This window comes from Strix uralensis, chromosome 2 (assembly GCF_047716275.1).
Source record: "Strix uralensis isolate ZFMK-TIS-50842 chromosome 2, bStrUra1, whole genome shotgun sequence".
Taxonomy (NCBI): Eukaryota; Metazoa; Chordata; class Aves; order Strigiformes; family Strigidae; genus Strix; species Strix uralensis.
In genome coordinates this window covers 55,861,417-55,883,967 of record NC_133973.1, presented here as the reverse complement: position 1 = coordinate 55,883,967, position 22,551 = coordinate 55,861,417, and the positions used below count along the sequence as shown (strand labels likewise).

The 22,551-nt window shown below is 41.2% G+C and overlaps 1 protein-coding gene across 2 annotated transcripts in view; it reads right to left on the bottom strand.

Moving 5' to 3' along the window:
* Positions 1–22,551, bottom strand: part of MID1 (midline 1) — a 359,385-nt gene that overhangs the window by 142,228 nt on the left and 194,606 nt on the right. The window contains exon 1 of one of the 2 annotated variants that reach the window (XM_074858822.1): positions 8,154–8,237. The exons of the other annotated variant lie outside the window; for it this stretch is intronic. The gene's annotated coding sequence lies outside the window, so the exon portion shown is untranslated. Of the gene's footprint in view, positions 1–8,153; positions 8,238–22,551 lie in introns of those variants that run through there. 2 annotated transcript variants of the gene reach the window in all.

Below are 22,551 nucleotides of genomic sequence, written 5' to 3'. Positions count from 1 at the left end.
GTCCAGATGGTAGGAGAGAGAAAAAACAGTATAAACATAAATATGAAGGAAAGTCCTTGTGATTTTGTTGAAGACTAAAAAAACCACCTCAGTTTTTCCAAGAGAAATACTGATGACTTCATATGAGACCTTACATTTCACAAGGAAAGTATATGGCATGATTCCTTTAATCCACTTTATTTTACATAAGCATCCAGTTAAAGCTAAAAGTACTATTTTCTAGCAATGAAAAACCTGCACAGGAAAAGCGTAGATGGCTACATGAGTTAGCACAGTCATTCTTTAGTCACGAGGTTTAATGAGCTTTACATGCAAAAGGGACATGATACTTTTCAGATTTTGTAGCTATAATTTTGCTGTGAATAAATTCACTCCTTTTTGTTGCACAGAAGACATATATAAAAGGGAAGCCAGTTTCAGGGGATTTTGTTTTGTATCAGTTTTTCCCAGATCTCTAGAATTAGCCTGGAGGATCCTTTTAGAGAACAAGTAAATATATATAAAATATTAGGACAACACTGCAATGCAAAAAGGATGTTAAATTGCTCATCCAAGGAGATGACATAATGAATACTGACATAATTTCCAAGCAGCAAAGCAAAACTAGGTCAAATCACATTGACCTATCTAACATAATAAGCCTTTTTTTTCAGATATTTACAATGTAGACTGTGTCTGCAGGCATTAATGTCCCTTGTTATCAATGTATAGTGTTGTCACTCTGCTTTAATGTCTTATCACCATGTTGCGTTAATTAGACCAAAACAATATAGTGCACTTTTGAACTGCTTAACTCCCAGTTTGAAATCTGTGCCTAAACTATACTTCTGAGGTTATCCAGATAGAAATGAAGTCATTAACTCTTTATGGTCACTTGTTTCAATAGGTGCTACTAAACCGTATGGAATAGCATAACTGCATATGGGTAAACAATTAAGCTTTATAAGTTGCATATTATTTGTCAAAAACAAGGTCCGCATAGCTAACGTCAGCAAGCAAAGTGCACGCTAATTTTGATGCCACTTAACACAAGGCAGAATCCAGGCATATACACTCTCCTGAGCATCATGTGGACAAATCTGCTCTGTGCTTGGCCATCATGTGTCCCTGCCTAAAAGCTTTATCCACATGCAGTGCTCTGAAAGGGATAGTCCTTTCCTTGCTCAGAGGAGCCTTCCCTTCCCCTACTCTTGTTGTTCCTCTGCATGTCAGATTTGCAGCACGCTATTTCTCAGTGAGACTATAAACAGAGTGGTGTAGGATTCCACCTACAGCCTCTCGTGACTCACAGAAGAAGAGAAACACAAGAAATGAGAGTGATATCTATCTGTATCCCTGCCTCGGGAGCTGAGGTGGGACCAGAGACCAGGCTGAGAGCTCAAGGCCCAGCTACCCAGGGAGCTGGAGCTGGTTGGGAAGGAGGAAAAAAGCTGAGGCAGGAGACAGAGGCAGATTTTGATGGTCCACAAAGCAGTAGTTGTCAACAGAGTTTACATCTTCCTGTAGAATACACAGATTTTGCAAAAAGGGTATAATCTTATGGGGGAAAACCCAATATATTTCATTGATAAAACCCCCTTCAACACTTTTGAAGCTTGCTTGGTGATGAAGAGTACCTTGAAACTCGAATGCTGGCTGTTCTTATGACAGAGTGGCTGGATTTGGCAACTCCAATTCTAAATAGATATATATATATGCAAATGTGTAGTGTTTCTCTTTTTTTTTTTTTTTTTATGTCTCCAATTACCTCTCAGGAAAAAAAAAACCACAAAATAAAAAAAAATTAAAAAAATCAAACTAAATTAAAAAAAATAAAAAGAGGGATGATGTTTCCATATGGGACAACTACTGAAAAACAAAGAGTTTTTGTGAGAACCATTTTGCCATAGAATACTGATTTCTCAATATGTTTTGGAAGAAAGCACCAGTCTCAGCTAATGCTCAAAATAAGGATTCTAATAAAAAACCAGAAAGGGAGATCCCAGAGATGTCGGGGGGTCTCATGTGAGCGAGGTCTCTTTTCACCTGAGTCTAAGTAGCACATCAGCTCGCCAGTATGACAAACAAGCCCGACCTCCTGCTCTGGTGGGGGGCCTCTCTGAGCTCCTGCTGCAGCTGTTCAGTAATTAAATACCTGCAGACCCAAAGAGCCAAGTTAATGTCATTAGTCATGGGCACCTGCTCAGGACACAGGGGTGCCAAAGGGAGGTGGCAGGCAATGCCCCGGGCCTGCAGGTGCACGGGCAGCACAGGGCAGCCGGGGTGCAGCGTGACGGGAAGCTGTCAGCACCACCAAAAGCATGAGAAATATGACAGCCTCCTCGCCCCAAAATGTGGAGTGACTGTCATAGCATGTCACCAGCTCCTTTCTGGGGCCATGAAATATCCCTCCATAAATATTTTCATTACAGTCTATCACACTACAATGAAAAATCCTGTCAGCCCTGTGGATCTCCTCATCTACTGTCCCACTAAGCCAGGAGTAAAAGCCTGGACTCTCTTGTATTTATTTTACTATCTTAAAATTGTTCTTGCACCCAGCTATCTCAACACTTAGGCAATCAAAAAAGTTTTATCATACTTCAGGGCCAAACAAACATTGCCTATTTGCCAGCTTTTTTGTCCTCCTACATCCCCCTGGGAAGATATAAATAATAATGGTAACCAACCATGACATGACAGCAAATAGGAAAGAATTTTAAAGAATTAAGAGCTATTTTTATTGTTTAGAAAAGAGATCAAAATCAGCTTCCTACCCTTTAGTGCCTTTCCCAGCTCTCAGTCAGGGTGGATTCTGCACTGCAAGCCAGGGATCTCAGGGATATACAGTAATTCCTTACAGCTTGCTAAAGCATTACAAGCTCTAAGCTGCACAACTGCAATAAAAGACTTCAAACCCAAGAACAGACTAAAGAATGAAGTACCCTAAGAAGTCTGAAATTCAGTTCAAACAAACTCCACCACACATTCAAAAGGCTATTCACATGGCTGTATGCGCATACAGGTCTGCTCCTTTCTCTCAGCTCAGTCTTCACTCTCAGCCAAATCAAACTGTGTGTTTCTCCAAATCAAATTGTTTCTCCAAATGCTGAAGCATTTACTGAGCTTCAGCATATCCCCCGAGCATTTACCACCGTGAGCTCCTCGTTCCCAGCAGTTCATTTTCCTCGACCCCAGGCTCCAGCAGACCCCTTACCTCTGGTGCTACTCTGCGGAGGGACTCTGAGGTCTGACAACTTTTTGTAGAGCTCAGAAGCTGTGGAAGGCCTCTGTGCCACTGCCTGCCTCCCTGTCCCTCCCCAGCAGGGAAGCCCTGGGACTAAGCAGCAGTGGGAAGCCGGCAGCCAGCACAGCAGAGTGCAGGCAGGTGGGAGGGCAAGAGCCAGAGACAGATCTCATCAAAGGCAGGAGGCCTGGTGGGGATCAGAGAGAGGGAGATACACATCTAAATAATTCAGGCGCTAATAAAAGCTTTGGGTTGGGTTCTGTTCAAGATGCGAGATGAGGCTGAATTGCGACGTATTTCAGGCTGCCATCAATGCAGAATGCACTGTTATTCCATAACCCAACACTGACTAACCAACATTACTTTACTTATTCCACATAAAGTTAATGAGGAGAGTGGCTATGCCTGGTTTTGTATTTTTATAGCTTTAGGTTGAAATCCTATTGTGAAGATTTTGAAAACTTCAAGTCTGACCTCTACAGGTAGGCTGCTGAAACGGGTACAGTATCTTCTGATCGCAAATTGTACATAGGACTTTTAGAAATTGGAGAAAGGTAATGGATCAGATGTACTACGTAACATCAGGTTATCATCATTGCATCTCTAAAGCCATATTTTAAAACCACTACTATCTGTAGCATCATCTGTGGTAATTTGGTTCCTACAAATGCTTTCTTACAAAGTGCATAGATGGTGCAGCAACACCAGTGAAAGCACAACCAGCATAAACATTTTCACATTCAAAAGTGTTACAGGGTTTTGCTTCTGCTTTTTATTAATTATCCCCCCCCCCCTTCCTCCTCAATCTTCCATATGATCTGCTCTTTCAGAGCTACAGAAACAAACGTTACTTTGAAACTGATAACATCCACTTGCGTATTGCAAAACTGATGTTTTTAAATGCCCTGATTGGTGCCACCTTTTTCTAATCAGAACCAACCACTCTAACAAACTACCCTTTGTCCGAAGATCCCGTCCCCTCTGTTCCCACCAACCTACAGCACATGTTGCTATAGCTACCCTGCATGTCTATTTACCACACAAGTGATCAAAGGGAGCAGACAACACACATACACAAAAAACCTCGCCAGGCTTCCTACCGAGCAATGTCCAGCCACTAATTAACTGATACACTCCCAGCCTGTGGACTCTGTACACTTGTTTTCTTTATTCCGCATGGTACTCAAAAAAAAGCAGCATTCTGTGAGATGTTCACACTTCCCTTACAGACCAAACAAACAACAAAACTTCCCAGGAGGAACTTTAAAAGAGAATTTCCTAAGACAAGGCTAAGGATTACAGCACTCCAGGATAAGAATACAGCTTTTCTACCGAGGAACACATTAAGAATTTTAAAAGGTATGCAAAAGAAAATAAGAAATAACACACACATGCCAAGAACTTAAACAGCTGTAAGGAAAGGGTATGATTTTGAATTTTACATGTGTTTTGTACTGAAATTGTATGCAGCGTTTATTCACTTCGTGAATTATATGCATGCTAAAAGCTATATGACTGCAGCCATGACAAGTAATTGTAATGGCTTAGAAACACAGTTTTTCATTTTTAGGTGACCTGTCAGTTAACAGTTCTTCTGTTGAACCTCTTTACATGACGAAGGGCTCAAGTCTGCCTCAAAGTCAGTGCGACTTCAGTAGGAAGAGGCTGAAATAAGGAGTTGCATTTGTTGTCAATGACACTCCCATGAGCTGCACTTCAGAGATATGTTATGGGTGAAAGTGAGTGAAAATGGAAGTATTAAAATTCATCAGACATTTGATTTTCTGTGAAGTAGGCTTAGGGAACTTAAAACAGAGCCCACAGTGCCCTCTCCAGTTCTGCAGCAAACTCAGGGAATCCAGCCACACAAAACCACCACTCTACCGCATGAAGGCCAAATATCTTCTCAGGAGTTCCCATCACTTGAAAGTTTCTTTACTTAGGAATTTCTTTTTAAGTAACAAACTGAACCAAGTACTCTGGCAAAGCAGAAAATGTGTTACCTGCAAAGGATTTTTTCTGGTCAGGTTACTTGGGTTTTTTGTCTTGCAACCATGTTAGATACTTTTAAAAAATTGCACTTCTACTTCCTAACACTAGTCTTACAGCACACTAGAACACACAAATGGGTATATTTCCTGTGGATGCTTAAACTTTTACAGGTACACAGCGACCAGTGTACTTTTATGTGAGGTCATTCTATCAGACAGCAACAAGATACCTCTTGCTGAGGTTTTCAATTATCACCTAAAAATGATGGTTATTTATACCATCTCATTTACAAATCTCAACATTTACACCAATCCCTGTTACCTGCTAGAGATTATTGGCCTGGCACAGTGGTAAAGTAGGTTGAATTGTATCAACTCAACAGGCTGTATATTACATTTCTACAGTAATTCCTGAACTTCTATTGGGGAAATTAGTGCATTTGTCTTGCTATGTGCTATTATTCAGTACCTGTGGGCTGTCTTTGGGCTAGATCAGTCATCAGCACAATACATGGTTTCCATTCCAACACCCACAACAACGCTGCCTGCTTGATGGTTAACTCTACAACTCCGAATTAAGCTGCAGCTCCCACTAAGAGCCTCTCAAAGTGGGAGCACTGGCTCCCAGAGCCTGGTAAGAGGGAGTTAACCCATGTCCTCTCTGTCCTATAGCCAGCTGGTGGAAGTATGGGGAAGGGAGCCCAGGGGAAGGGCAGGGAAAGCAACGGGACAGGTAGGGAGAGAGGACTGCAAGGCAGAAGAGTAGCTTAAAAAAGCTCCTCTGAAGGGAAGGGCCGTAAACGGGGCCAACAGGAAAGTCACTTTCTGCCTATTCCTCTTTCCCATTGCAATTTCAAACTCGAAGCAGGAGCATGGGCTCCAGCTGCACGTGACTTTCCTGCTCCTAAGTGTCTGTTGTAATGGATTTCCTAAACATTTTGTACGGTTAGTTCATAGCTCATCACAATCTTCAGTTCCCACTACAACATGAAGTCTGCTGCCGGGGCCCGGTGTGCCCAGTGGCTCTGCCCCCCCTCACCTTCCAGCTCCCCGGATTCTGCCCCTCAGGCCCTAGCAGCGCGCACAGACTTTCTCTGCCAAACCGAAAATATCTGTGCACAACGAACCAACCAAACCGGGGAAATACGCCTAATTTTTTCCCTTGGCAGGGGGGAGAGAAACCGCACTCACGGGCAGGTGTTTAAACAAACTCTGGCAGCGCTTCAGCTGTCGGCTCCACCCCCCCCCCCCCCCTCCCCTGGAGGAGGCACGACGGAAGGGGGGGAGCGGGGGGGGGCCTCCTCGGGAACGCGCGTATCCCTCGCTGCGCTCCTGCGGGGGGGGGCCGGGCCGGGCCCCGCCTGTGTCTGAGCCTGCACCTCTTCTGAGGCTGGAATGTCTCCCGCCTTCCCTGTCCCCCTCTTTTGGAGGGAGAGGGAGGCTTCGTGTGAGTATTAACATTCCCTCCCCCCCCTTCTGACTTCTTTGCCTTGCTCTTTTAACCCACCACTTATGAATTTTCATTACCCATGAAGCCTTATTCTTTAGGTAGAAGTATTTGAGGGGAGTAATGCACGTGTTTCACAGAGCGTTTTACTTTTTATTATTGCCATCCTGTAACATTTCTGCTTCTTTCTCATTCCTCACTGGCAACCCCCTGTGCCAAAGTACCCTCTTGTGGTGATAATGATTTCTGAAGACTGCGTGCATCCAACTGACCAACTTGAGTGTATAAAATGCCTTTCATTTTGCTTCTCAAGGATGCGAATTGCCCTCTCTCTTTAAAGAGCTATAAAAGTACTTTTTTGGCTAGTGGGAGAAAGAAATACCTTTCCTCCTCCCATCACCTATATTCTCTCTTTCTTCAGCCTTCCCCACCTCCTGTAACTTACAGAAAACTGGTGTAAGGAAGCTGAGATTTCCCACCATGGTTTCAGAAAGTGAGCAGAAAACAAATGCTCCATTTGCACTACAGGTGCAAAATCGTCACACATGCATTCCCTGGACATGCACTATAAAAGTCCCACTGAGAGCTGAATGAATAACACCCACACAGAAAAGAACCTAGAAAACTTCTCTCATTTCCTCACATTTACCCATTGCCTACCTAGAAAATAACATATTAAGTGGAAGTTTCGGAAGTGGACTGGCAAGGCTTTTTAAACTGGGACAGATCTCTGTTTCAGTCTTAAGATACAGCCCAGCCAGTTTTCCCTGCTCCCACAAGGCTCTTCTAACCCTACATTGTTGTTGTAAAACTATGAACAGCGAGAATCAAAAACATTTTACCACTGTGCCTTTTAACTGCGAGAACGAGAATAAAAGCTCCTTTTGTCTCCTCAGGTGAATAGAAGTCTTGAAAAAAACCCTCATTTGAATAATCTTAGAAAAAAAATCCCTAGAAAACCCATCTTAAAGTACTTCTGAGAAGCTGTAAGACAGCTTGAAACTACATTTTAAAACAATCAGAAGATTAAAGCACTGGCAGGCAAGGCACTCATGCAGAGCTGTTTAATAAATTATCCCCGGGCTGAATTATTGGCATATTTAGGCATATAACACAGCAAGTTCTTTCCTTTCGCATGTCACAAACAGGGCTGCGAGACAGCCTACACAATGCATTTAAACCATGGCAAACTGGAATTGATTTACATCCCTCGCAAACCGCTTTCATGCCCCGGACAAACCCAAAAGGCACAATGACCTGCGTGGCATTGCTACCTACCGGGAGGATTAAGCAAAAACCCTCAAATCGGTTACATTTTTAAATTTTTTTTCTTTTTCACCCTGGAAACTTACTTTTGACAAGGCTAAGAAACAACAAGAAAAAAAAACCACAAAGGCAGCCAGAGCTCCGCAGGGGTTGGTACCGGTCCCGTCCCGGGCTGTCGGGGCTCGCCTCGCCCAGCCGGCCCCGGCGGGCAGCGGCTCCTTACCTGCCTCATGGTGAGATTCCCATCATCCATCCAGCCGGCAAGGGGCTGCTCACACCGCGCTGCCGTCGGCAGGGCAGAAATCCATCAAGTTTCCCACCGTAAGCAAGTTTCCCCCCCACCCCTCCTCCTCTTCTCCTCTTCTCTCCTATTATTTATTCCCCCCCACCCCTTTTATCCTTTGCTGGGGGGACTCTTCTTAAGACAATGTCAAGTTTCCCAACCTTCCTCCCCCAGCCTATTAAAAGTCGGGAGCGGGGAGGCAACTGTCCGCCTGGCTCTTATTTCAAACCTCAGCCCAGGGATGTAGTAGTTGGCTGAATTAGGCCATGAAATAGCCTCGCCAATCAGGAGGAAGGGGAGGGAGGTAGAGCACATAAAGGCTGCCTACATGAGGATTAGGAAAGCTTTCAAGGATTTAAAAGACTGAAAGCAGCTGGAAACAGTGTCTAGGGCTACAAAGAGGGAAGTCAATTTGCGGTGTGAGAGATTATTCCCATTCTCATCTGACTGCTCTGGGTCTGCTTAAAGCTTAACGGGCTCCCAGGGCTTCGGCAAGAAATTGTGAATGTCCAGTTGAAACTACTGAAACATCAGAGTGACGCAGAAACAGCCGCCCGGTGAAGTGGCAATATCCCCTACGAGTCAGAGCCACATGCACTCCAGAAGCACCAATTTCCTCACATCAGATTAAAAAGTAAATTATGTAATGACATGAGCAGGAAACACTAAAATACAGCCTGCTGTCTACACCAAGAGCAAGTGTCTGTCTGCTGGAAGGAATAGAAGTATGTGCATGAATCCATAGGCTTTGGAAATGTTTTGTTGCAAAGCTTTATTTGTTTCGGTGGCAAATGTTTAATCATGCTTAGCATTAGCATGTTATCTGTTTTGCCTTCTTCGGGGTGATTTCCTCATTCCTGAAGCTTAATTCTTTGTGTAAGATAACACTGGACCCAAAATGCAACTTAAAAGAAAAAATAATAGAGTTTTTTTTTTTTTTTCTAAAGATTTTAACAACGAGATCAGCTTCTATCTGCTGCCCCTTGGTGGCTCTCATTAAAATAAACCAACAAAGGCAGAAAGAAAAATCTCATCTGAAGTGCAGTTGCTGTTTGAGTTATAGCTTTCTGGAGTAAAAAAAAAAAAAATCCAGAGAAATACAAATCTCCATACCATCCAGTCTTCTCCAAATTCTTTGCCTCTAACTTAGTATCAGTTCAGAAATCTGTTAGTCTCTCTGGTCCACTCTAAATGGAAATCTGTCTTTTGATCTCAGGGGACAATCAGGTAAATCTGATGTCCAAAAAAAAGCCCCAATGTCATGGATTTGCTTCTTCAAGGGTTTTATCAACCAGTGCAAAAAGTAGTCACTATCCAGAAAAATTCCTGTCAGTACAAGAAATCTTATTGAATTGAGCTGCAGAAAAAAAAAAAAATATTACAAAGATGTGCTGCCAGGATTTTAATTTAAGGCTTCCTAAAATATGTTTCCTTTTAACTTATGATAAGCTCCAGCACTGGTATGTCACAGGGAAAGGAAGAAAAGGTCTGCAAAATTTATTCATTTGCTTTCCCATTTAAAGACAATAATGATTTTTCACATAAGGGCAACCAAGAAAGGAGTTTGTGTAATATTGGCACTGTCCAGCTCAGAAGAAAGGCACAGATGGAGGGAAAACTTGATTTAAAGCACTACTGCACTTTTTCCAGGGCTGACTGTGCTCTTGCCTGGTGCACGTCCTCAGGTGGAAGGATCCCATTATATGCTTTAATGTACAACAGAAACCAGCTATCTCCAGAGATCAACATAGCACATTGCATAAGAGTGAGACCAGCCATTTACACTAACCAATGTGGAGACAACTTCGTGATCCTCCAGTGCCGGTCTAGTCCTGCATGCTTGCGCAACAGCTCGAAGCAGCTGCAACGCACAGAGCGGTGCATTAAGAGCACTTAACGGGAATGCTTGTCCTCTGTTCCCCAAACATAGCTCAGTGGACACGTGTCACTTGAAATGAGTATGTGGTATGTGAAGACCTTTTACGGTGGTTAAATCTAGGAGAAGCCTCTCCAGGACGCCTTCAAAGGAAGCATAAAAATGCTCTTCTGAAGTAATTAGAGCCTTAGGGATAAACTTCCATGAAGTGAAGGTGATTTAGCAAAAGGTGCAAAACTTACAAAATTAGTAGCAGATTCTAAAGGACTCACCCCAAAACCTTGTATTTGGTTTCAGGGCTTTAAGAAAGGGAGTCTGGGGACAGTTTCAGAGTGGAAACATAGCAAATGATTCAGTAAGAACTCCAACATTTTAAAAATAAAACAGTTGCAGAACTTTTCTGGCAGTGCACACCTTTTCATATACAACATGTACTCCTTACAGGGATGTGAACTGTGTTTTTCTGAAAACTCAGCAGAATGTGGCATCAAAAAATCAGTTCTATAGGATGAAAACTCATTTTTAGACTTAGCAAAAAACCAAAATCATTCAAAAAAAACCTTTGTCAATGACACACATTCAGGGTGGAGTGCAGACTATTTTTTTACTGAAATAACTAAGTGTCATAGATGACCCGCATTCTAATTCCACCATTCACTTTCCACCTTTGAGGAATGTGCTTCATGATCAACCCGCACGGCAGCAGTACTATCACGTGGCGGGGATTCAGAAAACCAGGTTCTGCACTTAACAACTTAAGGTCTTCTGAAAAACACGAGAGGAAGAGAGAAGGTCTACATCTGCACTGGTTTTGAAGGTAGTCAGCATCCAAAGACACAATGGTATAGCTAGATGTGAGGAAGAGGAGTTGCCACTTGGGATGCAAGAAAACACAGGTGCTGTTTTTGAATATCCAGTTTCACATCTATAACACAAGTGTATGTGCATGCGTGAGAAAGTCATATGGTCTTTGAGGAAGTGAAAGAAGATTCTGTCACTGAAGGAGGAAACTTTTACAGTCTGTCCAGTGGGAAACTACAGAGGTGAGGGCAGCCAGAGGAGGTGGTGCCAGGTGTAAGTTCAGGAGTCACTGAGAGCAAAGATCTGTATAAGCGAGACCAAGTCATGGTTGGGAGCCTGATAGTTTTAGAGGATTCTGACAGAATTAATTCAAGTTAAAAGACAAATGGCCACAAGTACACCAAACCATTGGCAGTTTTACGTTCTGTGAACTCTGGTTGTAAGTAGTAATGGTCAGATCCCCCTTATCCAACCTCAGGGTTTTTTTTTATCCTGCCCTCGGAGCTGTAAGTGACTTCAGCAGACACAGAAGTACTAAAGTAGCTCTGACCTTGCTGCTCACTGCAGGTGTCTCCACACTCCTTATCACACACCAAGCACCTCCCAGGCAAAAAGGGCAGACACGCAAGCCCTCCATCTAGCCTCGTGTCTCAAGCACCATGTTGTCCCAGTCATTAAAGCAGAGGCAAGGCAGGATAACTTTAGCTGGGCTCTGTCACCAGCAGCATTGACCAGCAAGAACTTCAGTGTGCTCCATGCTGTTCTGCTCCCACCTGGCAAAAGTAGTTAGCAGGTACTTGTGAGAGCTCAGGGTGTTGGGTGCTAACTCACAATCCTGCCTTCTATTGCTACTTAAGATAAAGAAGTAATTTTAGCATGTGTCCTGAGCTGGTTTGAGTAGCCAAAAAGCTTTGAGAGTTCCTATAAATGTGCAGCAAAACCCACCACCAAGTAATACCAGTTACAAATTGTACATTATGTACAAATATCACATATTTCTACAAAAACATAGTAAACTTGGTGTTGTATGTTCTTTGTCAGCACGCCAACTCTCACTGTAGAAATGTTCAGCTGAGTTTAGTGGGATGAGGCTTAGTTCAGTGCTCATCAATGCAGTGGTCAAGTTTGAAGGTTGAAAGTTGTGTTTGAAGGTTGTGACAAGGTTTGAAAGTTGTGACAAGGCAACGACAACAATCTTGATACCAAAAATTTAGCACTGTTTCAAAATCTGAAACTTTTGCTTATTCTGATTTGTTAAATAAACCTTCCTTAATTAGGTTCATTCTTTCCAGTAAGTTACCAAACACAGGAACAGTTTTGAACTGGTAGAGCAGATGCAAAGCAGCCTAATTGTGGAATTACTGTCACTGGAGTTTTTTTGGTGCAACACAATTTTATGCAGTCCAGACCAAGCTAGGTCTGCACCAGCTGCAGGGGGAGTGCAGAACGGGAAGTGGAGAAAAGGACTTTCATTAGCTGAATTCCAGCTGCCATGGAAATCCTTCTGGGCCCAGAGAATTCAATATATGCTAAAGACAGAAGAACCACTCTGTCTCCTTATGGAGCTGTGCCAAATAGAGAGAGACCAGACCCCAGGATCTGATTATATGGTAGGATTGAAAGAGTTGCAGCAGGGAAAAATATGAGCCAGCATATAGGTTAGAAAGAAACAAACATAACTTGAAAATCAACATCTTCAGGTATGAAGTCAATCACAGATTGCCCTTAATTTGCAATATATACAACTGATAAAAAATAAATACATGTTTTTTTTTAAATAAACAAGCAGCTAAACTGTTGCACTTTGAGAGGAAAAGGTAATATTCACACCCAAACTGTTGGTGTTGAAATTAATTTCTAATGGTTTTTATAGTCCTTCCCTTGGCAGTTTCAAACTGGCACCTGCAGGAAGAGCAGGATGTCCAGAATACAAAATACTATTTAATAACCCCAGATAACACTAGAATATATAACTCAAGGCAACACTGGAATGTAAAAATAACTCCCAGAAAAACTGGCACAAAATATGGGGTTGCAAGATGAAGACAAATTTCTGAGAAGACAGTATTAAAAAAGGAAGGGATTCTGAACTAGTGTTAATATGAAAAACTGTTCTCAAGATGTGAAAACGTCACACAATGATTTTAAAATATATAGTTAATATTTGTGAATGTAAGAATGTGCAGAGCTGGATTTCACAAAGCAGTACTTAACTGCTTTTATCAACATCACTGCAGTGAATGCAGTGAAGATAAACTAATTACCCTGGCAGAGTGTCTGACTCACTGGTATTTAAATGCACACACGTCTTCCTACAGAAGTTTAAAAATAAGACCAGCAATGTCAGACATCCTTATATTTACAAATACACACTGAAAGCAACAATGCACAAAGATGTCCTTAAGGCAGGTGTTTGGGAAATTCATTGCATTTCAAGCAAGATGACTCAGTCTTTTGGCAGGGTCTCACTAAAACAAGCAGAGATGAGAAAGATCAGAGCATCCTGCAGTCCTCTTGGTGGAGTGGTCCTTAGATGACCATTTGCCCTCACTTGGTTATTTACAACATCCCTCAAACTGCTCTGATCTCACTTGGGGCTGCACCAGTCACAGGCAAGAGAGAAGGGAAGATGTCTTCAGGACAACTTCTTCCTCCATTACTTATGCAACCTAAGTAATCCACAGCTCAGACAGACAGAAAGGTCATTAAAAAAACGATCCATCTACACTTGCCTTAATGACAACACTGACTAGACTTTTTGATTAAGGTGTTTTAATCAAAAGAATAATATCTGCTGGACTTCACCACATCTGCCATGAGGCAGATACTTGATCTGCTAGGTTGAATAAGTTGGTGTACATTCATGTGTAATAAATTAGTGAGAAGAAGACTCTGATAGTCTATTCCAAAATTAGATGGAAGTATACTAAGTTAAAAAGACTGACAAAGAAGGATGCTCTAAGGTTTCAGAGTTTCTAAAACATCTGTTCTCTAGTATACATACATGCAGAATTAAATGGAAATCATAATTAGTTTACCGTTGTTTCTCCATTTTATTTCCTAGCGTTTTACAGTTATTTGATACTTCAGTGATAATTATACCTCATTACTCTTAAAAGTAATAGATAACAGTTAAATAACTCCAGTTTTTTCCTAATATTCCAGTCTTAAACATCCATGAAAACAAGAATGATAAAGCTACAAGACAAGAATTGCCTTATGTTTCCATAACCCCTATTAGCATAGAAAAAAAGAGTAACTATTTAATTGCATTTTGTATCAACTACTTATTTAGTGACAGACTGTAAAAATCAGTCATGCATTGGCTCAAGCTAAGCAAATAAAGATTCAGGCAAATAGCAAAAGCTGTATGGTATATGCCTTTTACAGCCAAACATCAAACAATAGCTTCCAAAATCAGTATGTTCTGCTATTCCAGGAGTTATATCCAAACATATGATCACACAGATTCAATGAAGAGACATCTGGCCACAATTTCACTGAAACAAACTAAAGCCTAAACTGATAAATTGTCAACTGAATCAAGCAGGTACCTACTCAAACTCCCATTATCTGTATGTTAGCTGAGACCATCAAACTATGCAAATCCTTCCTTTTCAAATGAAACCCCCAACCACAGGTTTACCAAAAAATGTGTAACATTCTCACAATTAAGCCATTTGCTCTAAAAGAGAGTTTTTCTTAAACCTGCACACAGTGGGTTAGACATATCATACGCCATGCAGAAGTCTGTGCCAGAAGTGAGAAACTCTAAGCACTGTCGGGACTATGCCATGTCCAGGAAGAATTATAGAGAGATCTACTCTGTGTTGCAAAACTTCCCAAGACAGAAGAAATGCTGGTATTTTAATATCTTTTCAACCCCCTAGCTGAGGCAAGGCATTGACATGAAAAACTGGAATATTTCTGCACATTTTTTCTTCTCTACATTTCTTGTTCTCAGAAAACATTTGATATTTCAAAGTTCTGCTCTATTACCCTGGAACGACACTACATAGCTTTGGTCACACTGAGGTAAAAAAGGAGATCAGGCATGTCTACAAATCCTATGAAGCAAAATGCCACTGGAGGGACAACAATCCAATATTTCACTGACTAGAAATCAGATGTTTCAGCTCAGATCAACAGAGCTGAAGTTGTCTGAAAGTTCAAGTCAGACTAAAATATTTTGTTTCATTTTTCTAGGCAGAAAAATTTGTCAATAATCTGCATTTTCTCATGAAATCTAATTTAATGAGAAAATTACTTTTTGCAGTTGAAGCTCCCCAAGAATATTTCCATAGGGAATTCTCATTTATCTCTTCTCTCCAGTGGCCCAGATACCCATGCCAGCTGCCTGCCACATGGAAAAAGGGCTTCTGTGAAACAGGCAACCTCTTGGGACAGGAGATGCAACAGTTACTTGTCTGTCAGCTATACAGCAACAGGGTCACATGGAAACTTTGTAAAGTAAAGCAACTCCGGATTGTATCTTAAACAATAGTACTACAAACTTCAGCCTGTAAACTGCTTGTGTGTCCATGGGCAAGGCATTTCATCTCCTGCATTTTAATTCTCAAACTGTGTATTGAAGCTGCCTTTATCTTCCTGAGGATAATAAGGGAGAGAATAAATCTATAAATACTGAAACATCTTTAAACATTATTGTAATCAGGGCAGCACAGGCTCTTTCATAAATGGGAATGAAAGACACAAAAAGACTAATCTTTGTAGATGTGACTACAAGTTTTTAGGCTAAATGTAAGTAGCCAGAGTGGGAAAGACAGTATTAATCAGACAACACAAGTAGACTACTGAAATTATTTGTAGAAAACTCTGCGTGTGTGTTTGCACATGCATGAATGTGTGATAGAAATATATTCAAATTCTTCAAGTAAAAATAAATGTATATGCTTGGACTTTCTCTGTTGAAAAGAAACAAGTCTTAAGGTTGTCTTCCCTACAACTGAGTGAAATATTTCCCTAGCCAGGGTACCAATGGATTGCAAAGTTTGTGGTGAGATGAGGTCTGTGGTGGGAGGGCTGGGGAATGACAACAAAAAGCCTAAACCCAAACCTGAAGTTCTTAGACTATGCCCAGAAAAACCTCTTTATACAGCTGAGAATTTGCTAACGTATGTGACTCACGATTTGACTCATAAGCTTCTGGAGTTCACTGGGGTTACCATCAAGGTCAGATTACCTATGAAATATCAAATTACTATCCCTTCCAACACTGCTTCAGTGAGGCGCTTCATGCTGAATATGTAATACATTTATGTGGGAAGTTTTACACAAAAAAAAATCACATTCTTTTAATTTCATATGAGAAAAACAGGCAAAGAATTTAGAAGAAAATCAAAAGAACCTTCTTAACCAGAGAATTTTAAATTAAGTAATTCAAGGACGTGGGCAGATATCACAAAGCGTTAGTCACAGCAGTAAAATAAGAGACAGTCGCAGAGAGTCTTCCCTATTGCATTAATGTTTTTTCTCACCAGGAGCTTTGCTTAAAATTATTTATGTGTACACCACCTAAGGAGGGGTTTGAAACACTACACTTATAATAGGCGCATTGGGAGTACTGCCCTGGGAGGACTGGTCTGGTCAGGTCTCACCATTCTATCTGTGCCAAGTAGCCATTTTTTAACCTTTAAACTGTTTTCAGATGGTACTTTTATGAGGCACTGTACCTCATTCCTTTTAATTACAGACATATATATGGTAGGTTTACCGGTTTCCAAAAGAATTTTTTCTTTATTTAGCTCACATTTCCAGATGTGTCCCCTCTTCAGGCCTCCCTTTTTGTTAAGTGGCACTGGCAATAAAAGACAATGACTGCAAAGATAATGTACTTCTCCAGGTTCCAGGCAAACCAGTTTTATAATCCAATCCTTTGATTATCATTTTATAAGCTACTCTTATAAAAAAATACTAAAATAAAAGAACAGACTGGTCCATAAAAACCCTACTTTTGTAGTTGGTATTAAAATTTTCATGAAGATCCAGTAACTCAGAAAATCTGATTAGGGTAAAACTTGGAATATGAACGCCAGCACAGAAATAAAATGCTCACCATTTTTGCATCTCTTACTTCCACAGTTTATTAATAGTCTCCATTTGTCACTTCAACGCTGAAATTCACAGATACCGCAGATATTCATGAGAACATGTGTTTTTTTACAGGAACATCCAGCATTCTAACCCCTGACTGCAACACACTCTCCAACATCATTATTTTGCACTAACAGCAGGAAAAAAAAGTATAGAAGTAGCTGCTACTGCACATTACCCCAGCAGTGAATGTTAATGCATGCCTTCCAAACTATTTCATGTAGATTTTGATCCCTAGGGCCACACTTTGTCACATATGCTCATACTGTCTCCCTCTTGTTCCAACATCTTCCTTAGCTTGTATTTTGCTGTAATACATTACGAAACTGCAATGATATGCCAAAGTCCTAACTCCCATTTCATAGAGGCCTTTTCCACACCTCTTGGGCACCAAGAAGGTCCTTCATATCAATGGGAATGGGGAGTGATGTCTTGATAATCCTGCCAGCTCTAGCCACCAACACTTTCAGTGCTCTCAATTTCCCATTTACCACCTGCAATTAAGACTTGGTATTACATGGTGCTGCAGAACAAAATTAGACATGAAGATGCTGCAGCACATACAGAGGAATTAGGCTGAATTGTGCAGCCATGGTGCCCAATTACCAAATCACTTGGTAACCATTGATTTTGCTACCTTCCTTCTACATGCATACTCAGGAATGGAAGTATACACAGTATACAGCAATTCAGAATGAAGTAAGAGAGAAAGAAGAATCATACTGAGGATTTGAAATGAAACAAATTGTGATTTAAACACAGTTTCCATATATCTTTTATCAAAGGAACTCTGAATTCACTGGGATCTTCAGATAACTGATAAACACCTGCCTCTCTTAAGTAGTTTATAGACTGGGAAACTAAAGTCCACCATGAAAAAAGGACAAAGCACAGAGTCCTTTGGAAAAAGGAGATGACACTTCAGCAGGGGAGCTCTGCAGGCCATCCCAGTGTCCTTAGCTTTATGGCTGTGAGGCATAGAAATAACACTGCATACCAATTCACCTGCCATGCCCACATTTTAGACTTTAGAAGCATAAAGCTCTGACCAGCTGCAGCTTGGAAGCTGAAAAGGAAGGGAGAGCACCTGAAACGCAGAGTTTAAAATGGCAGAAGCTGTCACTACAGCCAGAAAGATCATTACTGTTACAGCTCTATGTGATTCAGAAGCCTGCAAATAAAGTAAATGGCACAACTGTCTTTGTAAATTGATAACTGCTTCAAAGGAGGGATCTGTGCTTACCTAGTTATTTTGCCTTCCTGTGAGATCCCATATTCAACCCTTTTGGGAAACCTTTCCCTTTATGTTGCCTCTATTTGGCCACCACAAACCACTAAAGCCTTCAGAGCACTTAACTGAGGGCAGTTATTATAGGCACGCTGTGGGTGAAGTGATGTGTGTCCACCACCCTGCTCTCTCCAGTGATTCCTTGTACCTATTAATCTTTCACTTTTGATAAATAAAGCTGATATATATATAAACAAAGCAAAAGGGCAAGGAGAAAGGAAATAGTAGACAGGCGAATCGTGAATCTCAAGCATTTTTACACATTTATCTTTCAGTGTAGCTCTCTTCAAGAAATACTATCATCAGCATTTTACAAATATTAGCAGGGCATTTGGCACACATTTCATTAAGTGTTGCAGTATTTCAAACAGGTGATAAGGGGTTGCTATGGTTACTATATTCTCTTAAGATGAATACTAAATAGGTTCACAAAATATATATACTTACTTGTTACGTAAAATGTTAGTTGCGCAGCTGGCATTTGCTTATGCACCCCTTTTGTTTTGTCAAGGACCTTCAATTCCTTCATCTTTCACATGAAGTGGAATTTTGTACCATTTAGAGAAAGGAGAGATCACTAACCGTTCTCCTCCTTCAGAAAAGGGGACAAGTTAGGTAGCTCATTATGTAGCCTGTTTATAGCTAAATCAAAAAATGACTGTTCCACTGTACAGGAATTGTAAGAGCTTTTATTTCAGAGGCTTTAATGAGTTACAGAAATGTGTTTACAAGGCAACAAGCTCGCACTACACAAAGAACTGAACATTAGCATGGCAATAGACCATATAGCTTTTAATGGCTTGAACCCTTTGTCTCACATTCAGGTGTGGCCCTGAGATTGTCCCATCACCAACATTTGATCCAATGCTTCTTTCAGATGGGTTAGTTTTTTGCCAATGGACCTGAAGGTGATATTTAGGAAGTCTATTATCAGGCATGCAAATAGGGAGAAAAATGTGTCACATCAAATCATGACAGTTTAATAAGATATTACTCATGGACAAATGCTTTCATGCACTGCCTGCTCAGAAGGGCAGGTTGAAAGGAGGTACTGTAAAGACATCAAATTTGGTATTTTATCCCTGTTTATCCCCTTCATGAGGCAACTAAAGGAAAGTTTTAACATGCTAACTTCATTTAATTTTATGTTATTTATTCATATATCCTGAATGTAAACAAATATAAAAAGTTCCCTAATTTTTATTATGATCAAAACACCACTCTTTGACTTTCGTTGGACCACTGTGACCATTATATATGTGGCACCTTATTTTGAAAATTTTCATTGACATCAGCTGCAGTCATAGGGTGGAATCCTGCTACTATGAAACTCATTTACAGTAGTAACAGCACAATTTTTATTGAGCTGAATGTGACTAGGATTTTATCTATATGCCACTGATAACCTGACTGTGATAAGGAAAAAAAAAAAGATTCCTCCAAGCTAGGGTAATAACTCACTTGGATGTATTGGACACCTGTTACTATACTAGCGTTAGTAATCAGTTCAGTTTTGAGTAAGATTAAGCAAGAGCAAATGTGCTTGCAACTTCCAGATCTGCTTTCACAACTTGTACCCAAAGAGTTTCCTGGGAAATGAATTATTATTTTGCAGTCTGAGGCAACAAATTTTTATAGCAGGACTGAGCAACAGGGTAGGAATTTGTGGAAGATAATATATTGAGCAGATCTAAGTACTAACTAGGCACTTACCTTATGTATTTTGAAGTGCAGAATATTGCATATTTCTAGAATCAAAAATGGACATAACATATTGTTCTTGCAAGGTGTTACCATGTTAACAACTAGAGCACCTTCTGTTAAAACTATTAATATGTGGCTTATCACTTCATAAAAGCTTGAAATTACAACGCAACAACAATAAGCACATGTGGTACATATGAAGTCAATCTGCAAATACAATAATAAGCATTCAGCAAGAAGCATTTTTGTGCTGTAGTTAGCAGAGGTAAAATTGTCATGTTTATTCTACAATCGCCACTTTTGCTATCCACAAAATAATCCATCCATACTCAGTCTGTATTTGGGTTCCTTTCTGAAGTGTGAGAAAGACTTTTGTTGCCTCCTTGTTCCTCAGCACACACCAACCTGACTTGCAAAGTCTGAAGGTGATGGTGAAGTCAGCCTCCAGAAGGCTTAGCCATTTTAAGGAAATCTGTTCCCAAACCTACAGCTAACCCTCTGTTTACCAAGATAGATATCATCTATCATAATGATTCTGTCACTGGTTTCAGTATTTAAGGTACGTATGGCACTTACAGAATAAATGATGATTGTAGGAGCAAGCATGAAAAAGTGTATGGGGTGATAAATGATGAGACAGAGAATTGGGAAAAGAAAGAACTGGAAGTCTTCCATGAAAATATGTACAATTATGTTAAAATAGAACAACAAACTCATGCATACCAAACTCATGAATGCACAAAAACTGAAAAAGCTATCAGAAGATCAGGAGACACTGCTGAGGAAAACAACCCCTCAAAACTTTCTCATATACAACCCTTCAGCTCTGAGGAGGACTTGGGGGTATTAGCAGATGGAAAACTGACTATGAGCCAGCAATGTGCACTCGCAGCCCAGAAAGCCAGCTGTATCCTGGGCTGCATCAAGAGAAGTGTGGTCAGCAGGTCGAGGGAGTGATTCTGACCCTCTGCTCTGGTGAGACCCCATCTGGAGTTACTGCATCCAGCTCTGGGATCCCCAGCATAAGGACATGGATCTGCTCAAGTGGGTCCAGAGGAGGCCATGAAGGTGATCAGGGGGCTGGAGCACCTCCCCTATGAGGACAGGCTGAGAGAGTTGGGGTTATTCAGCCTAGAGAAGAGAAGGCTCCAGGGAGACCTTACAGCAGCCTTCCAGTACTTAAAGGGGGCCTGCAGGAAAGATGCGGAGGGACTCTTTATCAGGGAGTGTAGTGATAGGACGAGGGGTAACAGTTTTAAACTGAAAGAGGGTAGATTTAGACTAGATATAAGGAAGACATTTTTTATGATGAGGGTGGTGAGGCACTGAAACAGGTTGCCCAGAGAGGTTGTGGATGCCCCATCCCTGGAAGTGTTCAAGGCTGGGTTGGACGGGGCTTTGAGCAACCTGGTCTAGTGGAAGGTGTCCCTTCCTATGGCAGGGGGTCTGGAACTAGATGGTCTTTATGGTCCCTTCCAACCCAAACCATTCTGTAATTCTGTAAACTAAGAAGAGGGAGAAAAGTCTGTGGTAGAAAGGAGTTGGTTTGGGCTTGACTTTTCAATGGTTATTTATTGCCTGCGGGCACAGGCTGACAGGGAAGCCTGAGGCCGAGGACCAGCAAAGCCCAGCCCTCCCTGCCCTGCTCCACTGCCCCGCCCTTGTAACTGGGGTCAATTTGCCAGCTTGGATGTCAAGCACCTCAGAATGAAACAGGAACACTCAGCGGGCTCCCTTAGAGGCAGCCATGACACTGTTTTCTTGTAGGAACTGCAAAAACTTTCTATTTGCAGGGAAAAACTAATGTTCCTTACTTTCTGCTGCTTCTCAGCTGAGCTTGAGAACTGAATTTAGCAATGCTCTACTGTTTCTTGCTGATAATGCCATTCATAACACTGTAAGAGATCTTCCTCTTGCTCCTGAGATGTGACATGAACTCTGTTTCTAAACCTTTCTAATGCATAAAGTTGATTTCTACATGCAAAAAGAAGGCAGCATTGATTCAAAATGGCAACTGTTTTTCTCCTGGTTTGTTAGTAAGTACACTAGTGGTGCATACCAGGAGTACGCTATATTACACTTTATGCCCCAGCACTACCACCACCATGAAGCACTACACCACTGCCGTAAGTTCTCTGTAGCTACAGTCTTAAAAGCCCACAAGAGTTTGCATACTTGAAATTTGTGATACATTTTCTTCCCAGCATATGCCTAGACCCTTGGGACAAAAAAATTTTTGTTAAGGACCAGCTTTCTGCTTGTGAAAATACGATGAAACCACTGAACTCTGAACATTAAAGCAGAGTGCATTCCACGTTAGCCTATAGCAACAGGATATCCTGATAGTCAGCATAAAGGGGATAAAAACACCAGCAAGTAAACCTCAGAATAACTCAAACCATTCCACTTAAAGTATGTGGATATCAATCCATCTTGCTTATTTTCATATTCTTTCTGTCTTTCCTGATTTAACACACACTTTTTGTTTGCCTTCAGAAGAGGTACCCAGCAAACCCAAACACACTGAATTTTTGTATCAAACAAACAATGCACTT